This window comes from Lissotriton helveticus, chromosome 4_1 (genome assembly GCF_964261635.1).
Source record: "Lissotriton helveticus chromosome 4_1, aLisHel1.1, whole genome shotgun sequence".
Classification (NCBI taxonomy): domain Eukaryota; kingdom Metazoa; phylum Chordata; class Amphibia; order Caudata; family Salamandridae; genus Lissotriton; species Lissotriton helveticus.
The window spans coordinates 1,934,184,765-1,934,201,333 of NC_136063.1; the positions used below are offsets into that span (position 1 = coordinate 1,934,184,765).

General features: G+C 46.1%; 1 long non-coding RNA gene across 1 annotated transcript in view; it reads left to right on the plus strand.

The window, feature by feature from the left end:
• LOC144827754 (uncharacterized) overlaps positions 1-16,113 on the plus strand; it is a 162,979-nt gene extending 146,866 nt beyond the window's left edge. Inside the window, exon 3 of the long non-coding RNA XR_013610347.1 lies at positions 13,346-16,113. This is a non-coding gene — a long non-coding RNA (uncharacterized LOC144827754). The remainder of the gene's footprint in view (positions 1-13,345) is intronic.
• Positions 16,114-16,569: the final 456 nt, after the last annotated feature.

Consider the following 16,569-nt stretch of genomic DNA (forward strand, 5'->3'; position numbering starts at 1 on the left):
AACTACAATGGCCCTTAACCGGGTCTTTTGATGAGAAAAAGATAAATTTCTTGCAGGATCGATTGTTTTCCAAACAAAGGGGCCGATTATGATTGAGGTTTTTCCGCATCCTCCGGGCCGGCGGAAGCCACCGCAGGCCCAGAGGATGCGGAAAAACCGCTGCGGAGCCTTCAAAGACCCCCCGCCAGATTAGGATGGCTGGGGGGTCAGGAAGACTGTCCACAGCTTTTCCGCCGCGGTCGCCTTCCGACCGCGGCGGGAAAGTTCTAACATGTCTGGCGGTGTCTATCGGACACCGCCAGGCATATTAGGATGTCTGCAGTTCTATGCCTTTCCACGGCGGCATTTACGCCGTGGAAAGGCATACGGTCTTTTGTTTGGGGGCCCGTTGCGGGCCCCCTGGGGTGAAGGGGGGGTAGTGGTTGCAGATAGGGGGTACCTATGGTACCCCCCTGCCTTTGCGTGCAAGAAGCGGCAGGCACCACGCGGTGCCTGCCGCTTCGTGCATGCAAAGGTAAACATGCATTTTTTTAACCTTGCGGCGGGTGCTGCTTCAAGCAGCACCCGCCGCAAAGTTAAAAATACAGGATGTGACCGCCACCCTGGCGGTCACATCCTAATCTGCTCGGAGGGAACGCCGCAGCCCCTGCGGACGTTCCCTCTTCCTCAGGGGTCGCAGACGGACTCAAGTCCTTCCGCGATCCTAATCACCCAAAGTCGGCAGGCTATGTTTGATTCTTTAAACATGTGGCAAAAGGATGTAAAGCATAGGCGCATCAGGGAGGAGAAGTTATGTAAAATGAAAGGAGGTCAGACGATCACACAGAAAGCTATCGCTTATGATAAAGCTCAAACTGAGAAGGTGATTAACTGCACAGATAGGAAATTTAGCTACATAACTAGGACTGAGCCAGAGGATGAGATAGAGGATTTATTGGATGCGCGTCCACCTCCCCCTCATGCTCCCCAACGCATATATCCTGCAGTCCCTTTAACTCCAGGTTCGGCTCCATCGGCTTTGGCGCCTGTCGTTTCCTCTTCCCCCTTCCCCCTCTTCTGTTTTGTCTCCCTGAGCACTGAGCATTTGGATCAGCTACTTTATGGCCCGATGCGTTGTCATCTCCCATTATGTCCACAGTTGTTTTGTCTCCCCCAACTTCAGCCTGGGCTTCCCAGTCTTCGAGTACGACCCCCACCCTAGCTGACCCAACTCCCTCTCGTTCTCCGGGGGAGCTTGGCGCGCGACGGTTGTATACTCGATCAGCAGTAGGACTGGAAGAAAAACAGACGATTGCGAATCAGGCATCCCAATATATGCGAAAATCTATTTATACTTTAGCTGATATATGGAGTACACTTCGAGACTATGAGCCTGTTATGCAGCAGCATACCTTGGAGCACATGGCCATACGTCTTATTTCCTTGTGGGAGCAGTGTTTCCCGGAAGGAAAGGCCCCTCAAGTGATGTATGATATTCGGGACAGGGCTCATAAGCCTGAATTAGGACTGGAGGAAGTGTACAGGAATGTCGAGGTTTTGTTGAAATATCGAGGGCGTCTGCACTCGAAATGTCCAAACTGGGACTCCCAGCACCCTATGCGGGAAGTTCATCGAATTTATCATCCTGCCTCTTGCCTATTTCTGCACCTCTGTTCCTTCTTTCTGTACTCCACTTGCTTCTTTCTGCCGTCCTCATGCCTCTTTCACACCGCTCTTCCCTCTTCGTGTACCCCTTTTGCCTCCTTCTGCACCTCTGTTCCTTCTTTGCGCACCTCTCTTGCTTCTTTTTGCATCCCGCGTGCCTCTTTCACACCCCTCTTACCTCTTTCTACACCTCTGTTCCTTCTTTCTTTTTGGACCTCTCACTTGTTTCTTCCTTTTGCCTCTTTCTATACCTATATTCCATCTTTCTGCACCCCTCTTGCCTCTTTCTGCACCTTTTATCCTTTTTTCCACACTTCTTCTGTTTCTTTCTGCAGCTCTCTTGCTTCTTTCTCTTTCTCCACCCATCCACTCTCTTTCTGCACTCCACATGCCTCTTTCTGTACCCCTCTTCCCTCTTTTTGCACCCCTCTTGCCTATTTCTGCACCTCTGTTCCTTCCGTCTGTACTCCACTAGCTTCTTTCTGCCATCCTCGTGCCTCTTTCACACCGCTCCGCCCTCTTCGTGTACCCCTTTTGCCTCTTTCTGAACCTCTGTTCCTTCTTTCTGTACTTCTCTTCTTTCCGCACCTCTTGCTTCTTTCTGCATCCCATTTGCCTCTTTCTGCACCCCCTTGCCTCTTTCTCCACCCCTCTTCCCTCTTTTTTCACCCCTGTTGCCTCTTTCTGCTCCTCTGTTGCTTCTTTCTGCACATCTCTTGCTTCTTTCTGTACCCCACATGCCTCTTTCTGTACCCCTCTTGCCTCTTTCTGCACCTCTGGTCCTTCTTTCTGCACTACTTTTGTTTCTTTCTGCACATCACTTGCTGCTTTCTGCACCCCTCTTCCCTCTTTCTGTACCTCTGTTCCTTCTTTCTGCACTTCTTTTGTTTCAAGCTGCACATCTCTTGTTTCTTTCTGCACCCTTCTTCCCTCTTTTTGCACCTCCGTTCCTTCTTTCTGTACTTCTTTTGTTTCTTTCTGCACATCTCTAACTTCTTTATGCACCTCACATGGCTCTTTCTGCACCCCTCTTGCCTCTTTCTGTACCTCTGTTCCTTCTTTCTGCACTTCTTTTGTTTCTTTCTGTACCTCTCACTTCTTTCTGCACCCCTCCTGCTTCTTTCTCCACCCCTCTTCTCAAATGACCCGGCAGTAAATAGCCTCAAAACATTCCTTTCGGACCTTGAACTCACCCAAATCAGCAATAGCCTCACACATGTCAAAGGCTCCATCCTTGACTTGGTTATTGCCAACCCAGAGGCTATCCAGCTTAAAACAATCCTCCCATGTGATTGGTTTGATCATCATGCCATCACCTTCTTCATCAAGGAATCAGTTAAACTACGCTCAGTACAACTTTGGGACCTAAAATATGGAAGAATAACTTAAAATAACCCCTCACAGACCTATCCACACCCACCAGTGTCAACCTCCTGCTCCCCCCGGAAGAACTAGCTGATGTTCAAGCTTTGACACAACACTACTTTAACTCTATGTTTACAATTTTAGATACAACCGCGCCTCTACAACTGAAGAGGCTCTCCACAAAAGACTCTAAACCTTGGTATGAGGGCAGACTAAATGAGGATAGACAAGCCCTTAAATTAGTTGAACAGCGATGGCGGTCATCACCATCCACGGATCACCACAAACTGCTCAGATCCACCAGAAACTCGTATTATAGAAAGATCAGACACTCAAAAGCAACCTTTTTAAAAAATCAGCTAGATCAAGCCAGAACCGACCCAAAAAACTATTTGAGCTAGTCAAAACTCAATCTATTGGCTTAACTCACCCTCCCCAAGCTAGACAATGTTCTCCACCCAGCTGCAAAGAATGTTCCTCCTTCTTCACAAAAAAGATGAAACTCCTGAAAATTGACCTACTTAAGGCGTCATTAGCTCAGACTGACACTCAGAAGGACTCTTTATCTCACACTCTACCAACCCCAATCACCTGCACACCTAAGCTCGTATTAAAAAATAAAACCTCCTGGGCTTTCAACCTATGGCAAAGAAGCAATTCTAAAAGCACTCAAGTCCCTTAAACCCCTCCAACCACTTCTTAGACCCCCTTCCTGCAAACTACCTCAAAGATCGCATACTGGCGCTACTGCCACTTTGGACAAACATTATCAATGCCTCCTTAGTACAAGGAATTATTCCTGCAAATCTCAAATCGGAACAAGTTTCCCCCATCCTAAAAACAACATCGGCAGACCCCACAGACCTGAATAACTGCAGACCAAATCTGGCTAAACTGCTTGAAAAATGTGTTCTCAACCAGTTAGCCAACCACATCACCAATTTCCACCTGCTCAATAAATTTCTATCTGGCTTCTGGGCAGGGCATAGTACTGAATCGGCTATGACCCACATAGTAGATGATGCACTAAAAATCTTAGACCTCACACTCACCTATACAGTTCAACCTATTCATGGAACCGCTCACTGAGATTCTCAACTCATCAAATATCCATTTCAGATGTACGCAGATGACACACAACTATACTTAAAGATAAGCTCTCCGGCAATAGAGGAAGTGTTGACTATTTGGGAAAGTTTGTTCAATATGATATATATGGGCGAGATACGGGTTCCAGAATCATGGAGCGAGGCCTCCATAGTCTTGATATTAAAACCAGCTAAGGACCCGGCAAAAGCAGAGTCGTATCGGCAGATATCCCTACTGAATGTAGACTATAAGATCTTTATCAGTATTTTAGCAGGGAGATTGTCCAGAATTGCCCCTCAGCTTATACATGAAGATCAAAAGGGGTTTATCCCCGGGAGGCAGATGCACGAATTGACACAGCAGCTAATAGGGTATATAGACATAACTACTGCGGGGTTGGTCACCTTGGCGGTAGTCACATTGGATGCCGCCAAAGCTTTTGACCGTGTTTGCTGGTAGTTTTTATTGGGAGTATTGGAGAACATGGGGTTTGGGTAACAATTTATAACTACATTAAAGGCTTTATATCATCGCTCTACAGCTAGGATTCTCCTTAATGGTGTTCTTACTAGGAGTTTTTTAATTCTTAGAGGGACGAGACGGGGCTGCCCTATCTCCCCTCTATTGTTTGATATATATATATTGAACCATTTGCCTAGATGCTTCGCTTAGATGAACAGGTGATAGCTTTCTGTACAGTAGCATATGAAAAGAAAATCGCGCTACATGCGGACAATCTTATAATCTATACAGCAGAACCAGGTGTAACAATTCCTAGGGTGGAGCTATTTTCAGGATATTCTGTAAATAAAGAGAAAACTGGGATTATGTGTTGTAATATCCCAGATTGGAGGGGAAGTATCCAGGGAGAGATCAGGTATTGAGGGATAAAAAATTAGATTTCCCCTACACCAGAAGTATCAGACATATATTGTGTTAGCATGATGTACCTATATATTTCCTATGCTTTACATGCATACTGCATAACCTCTATCTGCTTTAGCTAGTAGGAAAAGGTTTATTCTGTCCGTTTGTTCTATACTAATAGAAGAGGCCTAGAAACCATACAGACGCCATCTTTTCTTCGTCTGTGTCAGACACGAGCTGTGATCACGTGTTACTCTCCAGTGGTTATCAGGTCCCAGTTCATTTGAGTTACTGAGATCAGCCGAAGATAAACTGTTCTCCCTCTGTCCTAGGACTCAAGGTCACATCTGGCTTTGGGTGCGATAAGCGCATTCCTGGAGGCGCCGTTCCTACACTCACAGGCACCAGGACGAAAGGGAGTCACCCCTCCTGACCTTCCCAGTAATAACTTAGTAAAGCTTTGAACCAATCATGTGTGCCATATATGGTCCTTCCTTGGGGCTCAAGAGCCAAGCGGTGTTTTTCCATTTATGGTGACTTCATGTGTTGAACTGAAAGTACATATGTGCAGTTCTGAATGTAAGCCAACAGTCTTCTCCGCGCACCTGATGGGTGGGGGTTGGAGAGGCTCCTCTATAGAGTATTTTGCATAATAAACGATTGAACTTTCTTCATTGTCAACTGACTGGTTATTTGGTAATTGGCATTTTGGCTATTGGTAGGTATAGCTCCTTATGTTATTTTTTATGGTACGTAAGTTGGCGACTCTGGTGGGACTCCACGTTAGGGTCGTCCTCCCGTAACTGGGTAGAAAGGACAAAGAAAGGGGAGCTCTGGTCGAGTGGGTGGACTGACCGAAAATTCTGACTTTCTCCGCTCTCGCGATTAGGGAGGCCCAGCTGCTAGTGACCCTTCGCCGGAGTCCTACGGGCGGAACCCAGGAGTTGACCGTGTTGGTCTTCAGGAGTTGGCAGTGGAGAATACGCAATTCTACCTGCGTACACCAGGTGAGTGAATTGATTTTGATATTTTGTAACGCGCTGTTGAACGGCGCTTTGAAGCAGTTAACTGTATTGGATTTAGTGGTCGGTGTACCACGGGGGAGTTTGGGGCTCTGAAGGGGCAGCATTGTGGCTGCACAGGTAGATGCTCCACTGACTTGTTTGGTGAATAATAGAAACTCTGGTCGGATGCCCTGGTGTGGCACGTGTGGCGTGCACCCAGCCGGACTGCTCTCGGAAAAGCCTGTGGTTGTACCTGGGTAGCCCTTGGGACATATCTGAAGCGAAGCTAAGGCAGCAGGCTTAGTCAGAATAGTCCCGGTGGTGAACCAGGAAGACTGCGGGATGGTCTGTAGGACAGTCTGTGGTTAATACCTGTCCGTTGGTCTCTTGGTAGTCTTTGGACTGCCTGATTTTGGTATCTGTTGGTCTGGAATCTGAATTGATTAAGTTTTCCATGAACGGGAGTCGACGGGGTCCGTTTCCTTGTTTGGAAAGAGACATGTCGTCTTGAAAAGTCTTTCGTGGTGTATTTATGTATGTATTGTTCTGTCCGCGGTTTTGATTTCGAGGGTGAATGGGAGTGCTGAGAGTGTATGAACATGGCCATGTTTGAAAGACTGTTTTTCTGAATGAGATTTAACTGTCAACAACAATAATGTCGTGTTTTAGTAAATTATGTTTTGGATGTTGTTGCCGCCGAAAAGGCACGTGTTTGGATGAAATTCAGCCTGCCCCACCGGAGGGCAGTCCAAGTTATGATATGTATGTTAAGCATGGTATTTCAACTATTTTGGTTAATGCGCTATGGCATAAATACACTAAAGACAATGTGGAACTACAATGGCCCTTAACCGGGTCTTTTGATGAGAAAAAGATAAATTTCTTGCAGGATCGATTGTTTTCCAAACAAAGGGGCCGATTATGATTGAGGTTTTTCCGCATCCTCCGGGCCGGCGGAAGCCACCGCAGGCCCAGAGGATGCGGAAAAACCGCTGCGGAGCCTTCAAAGACCCCCCGCCAGATTAGGATGGCTGGGGGGTCAGGAAGACTGTCCACAGCTTTTCGGGAAAGTTCTAACATGTCTGGCGGTGTCTATCGGACACCGCCAGGCATATTAGGATGTCTGCAGTTCTATGCCTTTCCACGGCGGCATTTACGCCATGGAAAGGCATACGGTCTTTTGTTTGGGGGCCCGTTGCGGGCCCCCTGGGGTAAAGGGGGGGTAGTGGTTGCAGATAGGGGGTACCTATGGTACCCCCCTGCCTTTGCGTGCAAGAAGCGGCAGGCACCACGCGGTGCCTGCCGCTTCGTGCATGCAAAGGTAAACATGCATTTTTTTAACCTTGCGGCGGGTGCTGCTTCAAGCAGCACCCGCCGCAAAGTAAAAAATACAGGATGTGACCGCCACCCTGGCGGTCACATCCTAATCTGCTCGGAGGGAACGCCGCAGCCCCTGCGGACGTTCCCTCTTCCTCAGGGGTCGCAGACGGACTCAAGTCCTTCCGCGATCCTAATCACCCAAAGTCGGCAGGCTATGTTTGATTCTTTAAACATGTGGCAAAAGGATGCAAAGCATAGGCGCATCAGGGAGGAGAAGTTATGTAAAATGAAAGGAGGTCAGACGATCACACAGAAAGCTATCGCTTATGATAAAGCTCAAACTGAGAAGGTGATTAACTGCACAGATAGGAAATTTAGCTACATAACTAGGACTGAGCCAGAGGATGAGATAGAGGATTTATTGGATGCGCGTCCACCTCCCCCTCATGCTCCCCAACGCATATATCCTGCAGTCCCTTTAACTCCAGGTTCGGCTCCATCGGCTTTGGCGCCTGTCGTTTCCTCTTCCCCCTTCCCCCTCTTCTGTTTTGTCTCCCTGAGCACTGAGCATTTGGATCAGCTACTTTATGGCCCGATGCGTTGTCATCTCCCATTATGTCCACAGTTGTTTTGTCTCCCCCAACTTCAGCCTGGGCTTCCCAGTCTTCGAGTACGACCCCCACCCTAGCTGACCCAACTCCCTCTCGTTCTCCGGGGGAGCTTGGCGCGCGACGGTTGTATACTCGATCAGCAGTAGGACTGGAAGAAAAACAGACGATTGCGAATCAGGCATCCCAATATATGCGAAAATCTATTTATACTTTAGCTGATATATGGAGTACACTTCGAGACTATGAGCCTGTTATGCAGCAGCATACCTTGGAGCACATGGCCATACGTCTTATTTCCTTGTGGGAGCAGTGTTTCCCGGAAGGAAAGGCCCCTCAAGTGATGTATGATATTCGGGACAGGGCTCATAAGCCTGAATTAGGACTGGAGGAAGTGTACAGGAATGTCGAGGTTTTGTTGAAATATCGAGGGCGTCTGCACTCGAAATGTCCAAACTGGGACTCCCAGCACCCTATGCGGGAAGTTCATCGAATTTATCATCCTGAAATACCAGAATTAAGAAATGATCAGAATGTAGTAACTAGACCTCATGTAGAGGCACGATTTCAAGAGCAATGGGTTTATACCCCTTGGAAAAGGAGTGAGGTGCTTTCACTAAAATGGCAACTCCCTGATCCTTGTAAAAATCCAACGGCTTACTATAAGGAGCTTACAGAGGCAGCCTCCTCGGCTGTTATGATTTTAGCTGATATAGAGCTATTTTTCGGCTTGCTAGTCCCTGTTGATGTCTGGCGTCAGGTGCATGATCAGGATCATGCTGCGGAGGTGGGAGGGACTTGGGATCAGATCAAAGACTGGGACAAGGATCGAAAGCCTGGTGACAAACCGAAACCCGAAATATTGGCTTTACCGGGTCGGATTATTACCTACATGCATTCCTTAATTCCGCCCCGTAAAATAGATTGGAACAAATTGACCGCGTGTAAGCAGAAGAAGTACGAGAGTGATATGGATTTCTTCACCAAATTTGGGGGTGTGTTCATTGATTTTAGTGGGCAGGACTTGTCTGTAGAAGGTGGTATAAGATTATTTGTTAATAGTTTCGTGACAAACCTGTTATCCGAGATCTCCACGCGGCTACAAGCCGCCGAAAGTACTTGGACCACTTCTACACCGTCGGTTATACTGAGCATGGCTCAGTATTATGAACACAGGGAAAATGAGAGTAAGGATAAGACGGAAAAGAAAGAAAAGGATCTTAAGACACAAGTGTTGTTACAGCAGGTCATCAGGGGACGATGCAGAGAGAGAGGCGGCAGAGGGTTTGTCCCGAGGGGGGCGGGAACTGGACGAGGCGGAGGACCAGCTGTTGCTTTGGGAATAATTTAATGCGCTTACTGTAAACAGGAAGGGCATTGGCGAGCTCAGTGTCCATTGTTGCTGGCTCAGAATGGGGCAGTAAGAGGGAGAGAAAGAGGTCGAGGTGGTGTGGATCAAACTGATATGCGGAGAGAGGAAGCAACACACGGCGAATCTGAGAAAAATTATTTTGATAATCCGAGAGATAGGCAGTACTATAACGAAGACTGTATGATGGATGGATCCCAAGGATATGCTTACACATAGGACAGCCAAGGACAGAGTTGGGGCCAGGTGTCAGTACCCGTTGATCAGCAAGGTCCTTACGTGCAAGGGCGGATGATGGGGACATCTGAAAACTTTCTAGTTTATACGGGTGCTATGAATAGTTCTATTTCTCGTTCGCTGGTCCCAGGGGCTGCTCTGTCCGGGCAGAATAATGTTTCAGTGAGATTTTCTGGAATTCCGGTGGTGAGCCCCATCTCTAAACCTATCCCGTTTACAATTGGTCCGGTCACAGTGGTCTCTCCGTTTTTGTTGACTTCGCATTGCGGTGAAAATCTATTAGGGTTGGATTTGTTAAAGAAGTTGCATGCAAAGATTCATTGTTCACCCGACGGTGTTCATCTGGCTATACAATCTCCCGGTAAACACACGTTGCAGTGTTTCGCTAAAAATGAACCCCTCCCTCCTGAGCTCGCGGCTATCCCAGCGACACTGTAGGCCACCGGAGATACAAATGTAGGATTATTAAAGATTCTGCCTGTTTCTATTACTCTGAAACAAAATGCTCGTTTACCACGTATTCCTCAATACAAAATTTCACCGGCAGGTGAGAAAGCTCTGCTTTCAATTATCCAAGATTTGATCGATAAGGGTGTGGTGGAAGAAACGGCTGCCAATGTATGCAACAGTCCCATATTGCCGATTTTGAAAAAGGCTCCTGTTGGAAGCGATTCTGACCATGTTGATACTTACCGTTTTGAAATTGACCTGCGAGAAATTAATAAGATAGTGGTGCCGCAATACCCTGTGGTTTCTGACATCACTACTATTCTCACTATGATCCCTCCCACTGCTGAATATTTTTCTGTTATTGATTTAAAGAATGCTTTCTTTAGCATTCCGATTCACCCTGATAGCCGTCATATTTTCGGCTTCTCCTTATCTGGTTGCAGCTTCAGGTTTTTTCGCGCTCCCCAGGGGTCCACCGAGAGTCCTAGTATTTATAGTCAGGCTTTGAAAGCATTGTTGGACGATTTGACCCTGCCCCCTGGTAATGTGCTCTTACAGTACGTTGACGATCTATTGGTGGCTTCTGATACTGAAGAAGGTTGTAAGGAAGCCACTGTTAAATTATTATTTCATTTGGTGGCTAATGGTAATAAGGTGTACCTCTCCAAATTTCAATATTGTCGACAGGAGGTGACCTACCTTGATTTCAAAAAAGAGAGGGTACCCCACTTTCACCAGGGAACAGGGTAAGAAGACAGTTAGTCAAAGGGGGGATCCCTGGAGTCGAATAGTCTACTTATCACACAGGCCTTTCTTGTAATACAAGGAGAGGTCACAGTATGTCATAGGTATTCAGACAAACATAAGGATGGGTTTCCACAAAGAAATAGTCTTGTTAAACAATCTAGATTTATTCGAATTGCATATAAATAAACAATAAAGACAAGATAAAATTCATCCAAAATAATTAAAAACCAAGATAAAGTATCTCGGTGGGTTAAGAATTATTATTAAACAATGTTACATCAACATAATATTATGATACACAATAAATGGAAAAGCAATCAAGATATATTCACAATAAACAACAAACTAAACATAATTACAACAAACCCCTCATATCTAAGTGGCCCACTTAATATTTCTGCCACTATATTTGACAAGATCCAATGGCCATAGACAGTTTGATTACTCTCTAGCTTTAGTGGAGAAACCTAATGCCCATCTAAAGCTCTATCTGGCCCTGGTTGGATTCTTTTGGATCAAAACAGTGCGTCGACGCGTTTCGGTGCTTATCACTCGATATCGTGGCACCTTCCTCAGGACTTCTTGTTTCTGGGGTTTCAGGGAACGGATGGATATACCGTATCCTTGGGGCCGTGTTGTAGACACTCAAGAATGGGGTACCCATTCCCCTACCTTGGACTGATGAATGTCAGAAAGCTTTTGACTCTTTGAAATCTGCGCTTTGCTCTGCACCCGTCTTGGGTACTCCTGACTACCGAAAACCTTTTGTGCTTTATGTACACGAGGTGGACGGTTGCTCGCTTTCTGTGTTAACACAAGGATTTGGTGGTAAACAAAGCCCTTATGCCTATTTCTCGGCAGTGTTGGATAATGTTGCCAGAGTGCTTCCTAGCTGTTTAAGGGCAACTGTTGCAGTTGCGGTGGCCATTCGACAGTCGGAATGGCTCGTTCTGAATACTGACCTCACAGTGATGGTACCGCACACTGTGAATACATTATTGAACAAAACGAAGACCCAGCACTTTGCGAGTGCACGTCTTACTGGATACGAATTGACTTTGTTTTCTCCCCATATTACAATTAAACGGTGTGCCACTCTGAATCCTGCCACGTTACTACCCCTCCCTTCGGATGAGAAAAATAATGATGTACACGATTGTATATTTTAGGCCGAAGAAGAGACGAAAGGACGGGTAGATCTCACAGACATTCCTCTATCTGACCACCAAGAGGAATTGTATGTGGATGGCTCTTGTTTCAAGTTACCAGATGGCACGAAAACTGCTGCATATGCGATTATGATCCTCCGCACTCTAGTTGAGGCTTCTCGAGTACCCTATCAGTCAGCACAGGCAGCTGAGATAGTGGCATTGCTCCAAGCCTGTGAGTTAAGTGAAGGATTGAGAGTTAATATTTACACAGATAGCCAATACGCCTTTGGCATGGCTCATAGCTTTGGCCGACTGTGGGGGGAAAGGGGTTTTCTCACTTCCCATGGTCAAAGAATACAACAAGGCCCTTTGATTTTACGATTACTGACCGAATTGACATTACCAGACAAGGTGGCTGTAGTTAAGTGTAGTGCACATAAGGCAGTGGTGGACGAAGTAGGAGAGGGTAATGCTTTTGCGGACCAAGTTGCTCAAGAAACTGCAAAATCTATAATGTCCTCAATGTTTGTGACTACTTCTGCTAGATGGGTGACAGAGACAGAGATGCTTGACAACACTATGGAGAGTGTCCGAGGGATACAGAAAGAAGCTACTCCTGCTGAATTGGCTCATTGGGAAAAGGAAGTGGGGAGATTAGATTAAAGCGATTATTGGGTTGATTTAACAGAGGAGCAGAGATGGTTGTTGCCCAATGCATTAGTGAATGCTGTAGTGACCATGGCACATGGCTCAGCGCACATTGGGGCGAAGGGCATTTGTGCACTTTTGGACCCAGTGTGGAATAATCCTAATATCCCAAGGACTGCTGCTCATTTGGTTCAATACTGCATGGTTTGTTTACGACATAATCCTGGAGGCATGGAACCTGTTCTCAGTGGGGAATTTTCACCACCATCTTTGCTTTTTGAGGTGCTCCAAATGGATTATTTCTAACTAGAGCCGGTGAATAATTTGAAGTATGTCCTGGTTGTGCTGTGCGCCTTCAGTAAATGGGTGGAGGTCTACCCGACTAAAGAAAACACTGCTCTGGCAACAGCAAAGGCTCTGATAAAGGAGTACTTCCCACGCTACGGATTGCCTCGGGTGATCTGGAGTGATAACGGGGGGCACTTTAATGCAGATCTTATCAGTCATGTTTGTAATGGGGTGCAAATTAAGCAGAAATTCCATGCGGTTTCACACCCTCAGTCTGCTGGACTGATCGAGAAGTATAATGGAATACTGAAATTAAAGCTGGCAAAAATTCAAGAAAGTACTGGGTTAAGGTGGCCTGATGCCTTACCATTAGCATTGATGTCAATACGAGTTACCTGACATTCTCGATCTGGCTTGTCACCTTATGAAGTTATCTTTGGGCACCCTGCCAATGTTTGGGGTGTCCCAAGACCCAGAACGTTTCGTGATATTGAATATCCTATGATGACAGATTATTTGTATGCTTTGACTAAAGATCTTTGTTCCATTCATCAACAGGTTTCAGCAGTGTTGCAGCCCCTACCGGAGGGTCCCGGACATCGTTTGTAGCCAAGACAGTGGGTCCTGGTCCGCAACTATCAGTGGAAATCCAGCTTGGACCCTCGTTGGTCCGAGCCTCATCAGATTCTACTGGCCACGCGGACGGCGGTGAAGGTGAACGACAAGAGACATTGGATTCACGTGTCTCATGTCATAAAGCTGCCCCTCCCGCTTCCTTATGATCAGCAAAACCAGGAAGGAATTTTGACCCAGGCGAGTGAACGAGCCCTTCGCTTTGTCCCTTTTTCTGATGCCTTGGAAGTTGGAGAAGGGCAAGGAGAAGGAGCACCCGGTTCGGAAGGGGTCTGGTCATCTTCACCAGTGATTGCCCCGGATTCTGTTGCCCCTGCAGTTGAGCGAAAGGCTTGTGATATTCCTGTTGTGACGGATTCACCATCCTATGTTTTGTTCTCTGATCAGGAAACGCCTGGCCATGTGCAATACAATCTTCCGCCCAGAAAACAACACGGTACCCCAGGTTGAGATGGTAGGAGATAGGGAAAGACTTGAGTAATAGGGTTTGCCAGAAACATTTCTGGGGTACTGAGCGAGACACTGGACTGAACACGCTGAGGAACATTTTGTTTGCTCTGTTCAGAAAGAAAGACTAAATTTTTGGTTGAAAGGGGCCCAGATTGTGTTTTTCTTCAAGGGTTGTGTGAAAACACCGTCAGATTAACACGAAAAATGTATTTGTTGAAATGCTTCATCAAACACACAGTGCTACGAATACTACGAACTGCTGGGTTTGTGGCCTTCTGCCCTCTGTTATGCACAAGCATGATCTATTTATCTCTTTACCTCTGTCATATTTAGGAAGTTGCGAAGCTTGGTTCAAGTTACTCTCGATGATGTATATGCATTATACAGTAGATACTCAACGATATACGGTGAAGGACTATGAGATGATTGTAGCATATATAGAGGTACACCAAGGTTTTGACCCAAAGGGAAATGATGGGCAGGGGTCCTTAGATCCGAATGTGTGTATGAATTTGTATACTGAACATGAAAACATCACCTGGTTAAAAATTACATTCTGGATTTTGCAGAATTTAATTTCACCCAGTATTTCCAACAATTTAAGAAAAGAAATGTCACAAATGATAGAGCAATTCTAGTACCTATATTGAACAGTACCTCTGCATTTTGTGTTCAGGGAGCAGGATACATACCGGTAGGCGGAAGCCGATGCAATTACACCTATCGGTTACGTACTTTTAGTAGCCCTCCATTGTTAACTCCCCCTAATGTATATTTTGTCTGTGGAGAAAATGCTTATACCTGGCTTCCACGCGGCTGGGCCGGCCGTTGCTATTTATCTTTCTTGTACCCTCCAATGTATATAGCCCCTTCTAATTATCATAAGGATAATCGATTAGATAAACGGAGTCTGCCTCTTGTCAGGAATAAGAGAGAGATAGATACTACCGACATAGATCAAACAGATACTCCTGAGCAGCATTTTATTGGTATTGTAAAGGGAGTATTTCCTATTTGGGGACCCATTATCACTAGTAAGGAAGTACGGCGTCTGTCCAGAGTAGTCGAAAGGGTGATCAATACTACCGCAGGTATATTGACCAGTTTGACTGTAGAGCTTCAAGCGACGAGACTCGTCTCGCTCCAGAATCGGATGGTTTTAGACGTCATCCTTGCTGACCGAGGAGGAGCATGCCGCGTGATCGGCAGCTCCTGTTGTGTATATATCCCTGACTCCGCCCCCTCTGTTCATCTGGCCATTCAAAAGTTACACCGTTTGGCATCTGAAGTACACGCAGAAACTGGCACCTGGTCCCTATCTGGTTGGTTTTGGGGTCTGTTGTCCACCTGGGGATGGAAAATTCTGATGGTACTGGCGGGTATAGTCGGTATCATATTCACCTGTTGTCTTTGCATCCAATGTGGGCCTGCGTGCTGCTCTTACTGTGCTACTAAACTCACCTCCTCTGTGACTGGTCCTTCCCCAGCCGCGGTAAAAGCCCAATTAGTTCAGCAAGAAATAAAGGATATAATGCAGATTGATGAAGGGATCTTTGAAGTTAGCTACATCATGCTATAAGGGCCGTTGTGAGGGATAAAAAAATAGATTTCCCCTACACCAGAAGTATCAGACATATATTGTGTTAGCATGATGTACCTATATATTCTCTATGCTTTACATGCATACTGCATAACCTCTATCTGCTTTAGCTAGTAAGAAGAGGTTTATTCTGTGCGTTTGTTCTATACTAATAGAGTAGGCCGAGAAACCATACAGACGCCATCTTTTCTTCGCCTGTGTCAGACACAAGCTGTGATCACGTGTTACTCTCCAGTGGTTGTCAGGTCCCAGTTCATTTGAGTTACTGAGAGCAGCTGAAGGTAAACTGTTCTCCCTCTGTCCTGGGACTCAAGGTCGCATCTGGCTTTGGGTGCAATAAGCGCATTCCTGGAGGCGCCGTGCCTACACTCCCGGGCACCAGGACGAAAGGGAGTCACCCCCCTGGCCTTCCCAGTAAATACTTAGTAAAGCTTTGAACCAATCATGTGTGCCATATATGGTCCTTCCTTGGAGCTCAAGAGCCAAGCGGTGTTTTTCTATTTACGGTGACTTCATGTTTTGAACTGAAAGTATATATGTGCAGTTCTGAATGTAAGCCAACAGCCTTCTCCGCGCACCTGATGGGTTAGGGTTGGAGAGGCACCTCTATAGAGTATTTTGCATAATAAACGATTGAACTTTCTTCACTGCCAACTGACTGGTTATTTGGTAATTGGTATTAGGGCTATTGGTAGGTATAGCTCCTTATGTTATTTTTTTATGGTATGTCAGTATCCTGAAATTAGCATCATCAACGCTTTAGAGGAAATCCCCCAGCATAATCTAGAGAGAGTAGTAAAGGACATTGAGAAATCGCTTACTAGACGGAAGAACCTCCCATTGTCATTACATGGAAGAGTAAACCTAATTAAAATGGTGTTACTTCCTAAGTTGGCATTTCTTATTAACTGTGATGCCCTTACTTTCCCAAGAGGCCTGATAGATAAAATTCTGGGCAAATTGGACAGTTTTGTTTGAGCAGCTAGGGGAGCACGTATGTCCTGTAAGAAATTGCGGTGCAAACTGGCAGAAGGCTGACTGGCACTCCCGGACCTAAGACTATACTGTATGGCATTTCAGTTTAAGAATTGCAAAGCCC